Below are 4,287 nucleotides of genomic sequence, written 5' to 3'. Positions count from 1 at the left end.
AAATAAAACTGAAAAAAAAAAAAAAAGTAAAACAAAAATATTCAGCTCACTATTTCCTGGTTCCAGCTTTCTATTCTCGTGGTTTCATTTATATGGTTGTCAAATGTAACTTCTTCTGAGATGAGAGTATCACTACAAAGATAGTCCCTAAAAGAGCTGAAAGTATTAGCAGATATATGATAATTTATAAACCAATGGATATTAGGCACAGACTACAGAGTCATTCACAATAGACCCACGATTGCAATACAAGATGAAATTAATCAAAAGCAAGTAAAAAATCTTCTTTCGGGGCTTTAAAATCAAGATACTATTTTATTTATTTATTATTATTATTATTTGTGTTCCTTCCACTCTCATTTTATTTCAATTTCTTGTATACATTCGATCACAAATGTCACTTAGCTTGCAAAGTGAATATTTTTCATGGCCTTAATTAAAGAAAAACTTTCACTGACTTAAAAAAATCAAATTAAGTCTTGGGTCTTTGGCTAAGTTAATAAAGTGACTTTAAATAATAGTTTTATAACAGCACCCTGTTTTCAAAAGAATTGTTAACTAAATCTTTTTTTTTCTTTTTTTTTTGGGGGGGGACGGTTTTCTATAGGGCGCGTGCACTCGCCAGACAGACAGAGAGAGACAGACAGACAGAAAGCAAGAAATCACCCGCCGGGGGGATGGCCACGCTGCAATGCCTTCTCCTCCATTTTCCTCTCAGGATCTTGGGCACACACACACACACACACACACGCCCAGTGTGAGTTTAAGCCACTGGATCCAGGACTCGAACTGCGGTCGACTACGGGGGAGTCCAGCGACATAGCCATTACACTAACTGCTGGTCCCAATTGTTAACTAAATCTTTACATGTAAATCCTAGAAACTCAGGATCACACCCAATAGTTTTTTTTTTCTTTTTTTGTCTTTTTAATTGTCAGAAAACATGCACACTTGCCAGAGAGAGAGAAGGAAAGGGAAAACTCATTCCTCAGTGGGATTTGGCCACACCTCAATCTCTCTCCTCCTTGCCTCTATCTTCTTGGGATTTGAGCCAGGTGTGGTTTTCCAGTCACTGGGGCTGAGATTCCAACAGCACTATAGTACATGTGGGATCTGGCCCCCTTTACCACTAAACCATGTGACTGGCATCCACCTGTTTTGTTTTAACATGATTTTCTTCAGTGCTAAATATATTCATTGTCTTTCTTATACAATTTGCAATATATTACATAGACATCTGTAGATTCATTGGTCTAATTGTGCAAGAACTAAATATATTTTAGTATTGCATATGTAAGCTTTCAAAATATTTTACTCTTTATTCTAATGATTTTTATGTGTGTGTAAGTTATTGCCTATTAATAACTTAAGAGATTTTAATGAAGATTAAAACATACATATCTGTAAAAAAAATTCTCATAATGTTTTCAGTAACTACAGCATTGTATTATTTTAGGAGGACTTAATTTAATAAAATAAATTTTATAATAAGTTTATAAATGTCTTAATATTTCAGTAAAATATCTCTTTTTATTTGAAATTCATTTCCTCATGACTCAAATAAGACCTTATCATTAGGAAAATGATTTTCATAATGAGATTATGAATCAATATGAATTATATATTTATGATATTGTCTAAAAGAATAATTCAGTGCTTGTTTTATGTCTAGATATAAGAATAATATAAAATGTAAAGATACAAATAACTTTTTAAGAAGTCAACATTTATTATTATACACTCCATTTATTCTATTGTTCTCATGCCAATTCCATAACATGACATTTGACTCCTGGAGGGAAGATATTCAGTATGAAATCAATGTGTTGTCTGAATAGTCACAGGCAATTTAACTTTCTTAGAATATATTGTTTTTACTGTTGCTATAAAAGATCAAAATTAAATTCCCCACAGGGATTTTTAACTGCCATATTTGGCTATACAGAAGTAATTTTCTAACAAGAGAGACTTCAATAAGACATTTGAATTTCATTTTGATTATGACAGATGTTACAGAGACAAAGGAGGAATTCCAAACAAGTCTTTAGATAGTTTCATTATCATTTTACCTGTTGCAATATTAAAAATGTCTATAGCATAGATATGTAGAGAATATATATTCAATATAAATATGTACATAGATTATTATTTTGTATATCTTTCTAAAATCTGTGATACTTCCTGATGGTGATAAAAAAATAGTATCATGCGTAAGCATACATGCACATTTTAGTGTTAGCTACTGATCAATGAACACTTGTTAATAATTCTTTTTTTTTTTTTTTAAAGAGAGTTTTACCATAATGCGTGTGTACTCTCCAGGGAGACAGAGAGGAAGAGAGATAGAAGGTGAGAAATCGCCCTCCAGGAATAATGACCACACCGCAATCCCTTCTCTTTGGATCTTGGGCATGCATGCACATGTATCCAACTTAAGTTTTAAGCTGCCTAGTCTGAGACTCAAACAGCAGTCCACTATGTGGGAGCCCAGCAACATAACTTTTGCATCATCTGCTGGTTCCAAAGGGAATGCTGTATGGGCTGGGAAATGAACTCAGGCCTCCCGTGTAGCAGGCAAGAAATCTACCGCTGATCCAACTATGCACTGTGCACTCGTTAATAAATCAATATGAATGTATTCAATATAATGCAGACATTTACTTGTCTTATTTTTAATCAACATTTTTTAAAATTTGCTGTAAAATTCAAAAGGTAAACTTTGGCTTTTATATTTCTCTGAGATCTTATATTACAAAACTTTGCACTTGTGAAACAAAAACACTTTAAATTTGGTCTGTTGTGAATATGCTTCAAATTTGGCTCATTGTGAATTTTTCATCTTTTATCAAGAGTGTCTGTAAGATGATAATGTTAGAAATTTTCAAACATTTTAGAGACAGTCTATTCAACCACTTATACTTCTCAGCAGGATTGCAAATACTCTAGTAACCTTTAGAAATAGAGGTTCCCAGGTGTTTTAGGCCACAAGAAAAATCTGAGACAAATATCAAAAATTACTGAGATTTTCATCCTGCTGTTTCTACTCCTTTATTGCCTTTTCTTGGCTTCTGTGAAAGAAACTGTTTATATGATACCATATATATTTTGCAGCACTAAGTAAGGCAAATGTTATAAAAACGTTTACATTTAAAAAGTAGTGGTAATTCAGTTTAAATGCAATGTCCTTTAGTTATTCTTCAAATTCTGTAATAAGAAGTACTTAACTTAAAAAAAAACTTTCTAATTTATGCAGTAAAAGTTATAGTATGAACAATACCATTGATATGTAATGAGTATGAAGGACATTTTTCAGATATAAACTGTTCCCAGGTATAATAGTATATTTTTTATTACAGGCAAAATATCATTCAGCAAATGGCATGATTCAAAGACTCCCAAGGGACCTTTTAGACAACATACCTTTCCTCTTCATCAGTTTTAAATTTTGAGTGAAAATTTCAAATGATAATCTCCATAGATGAAGATCACTAACGGCATACATTAAATCAAACAAAGTTAGATTATTGACGTGCTGCAGGAAAACAGAGTACCTAACCATGGAACTGTAGCGTGTCACTGTATAGTTACAGTTGAGATTGTCTTGTTACAGGATGTGGACTTTGCTGGGTGGAAGAGACAGTGTTTAATTGCTATTAGAAAGTGGGTCAGCCTTCACAGTTTTTCTGAGCAGAAGTCTGATCCTTTAAATGAACCAGAACCTCCAAACTGGCAGAGTGTAAAATTGTGCCGATAGTAAGCCTAAATTTCACAGTCTGGTGGCTAGGAATGTTAATGAGGGGTTCAATCCTATTTCTATCCTTGACTATAAAATCTGTGCATTCTAAATACAGGAAGGATACCATCACACGTATCAATTGTAGGTTTAAAACATATACCGCTTTTGAGAAGACAACACCCACTGGCTGTCATTCCTGAGTTGGAGGCTTATCTGAGGCCCATTATTAGCTATTATGCTAGCTGCATCTGAGTGATTCCATGTATGGAAGTATAGTGAATCTTTTGTTTAAGCACTTATTCTTATATCATCTTTGTGATGGACACACTGCTGGTTTATCAGGCCATCTACAAATCTTCAGACAATGGTGCTGACAAAGACCCAGCAGGCAGAATAGACAAAACTACATCAAGAATTGATGTCAGTTCCATTATGGACAAACAACTTTTCAGAGTGAAAGAAAGTCCAATGTAATCAGACAGTCACCAATGGCTGCCTAGTTGAGAGGTAAGGCCATTTCAAAGACTGTACTATCAGGCTTTGCTTCAGGA

The sequence above is a fragment of the Tupaia chinensis genome, unplaced genomic scaffold (genome assembly GCF_000334495.1).
Source record: "Tupaia chinensis unplaced genomic scaffold, TupChi_1.0 Scaffold000079_1, whole genome shotgun sequence".
Classification (NCBI taxonomy): domain Eukaryota; kingdom Metazoa; phylum Chordata; class Mammalia; order Scandentia; family Tupaiidae; genus Tupaia; species Tupaia belangeri.
The sequence above is the reverse complement of the archived record's forward strand: the minus strand, read 5'-3'. Positions refer to the sequence as shown.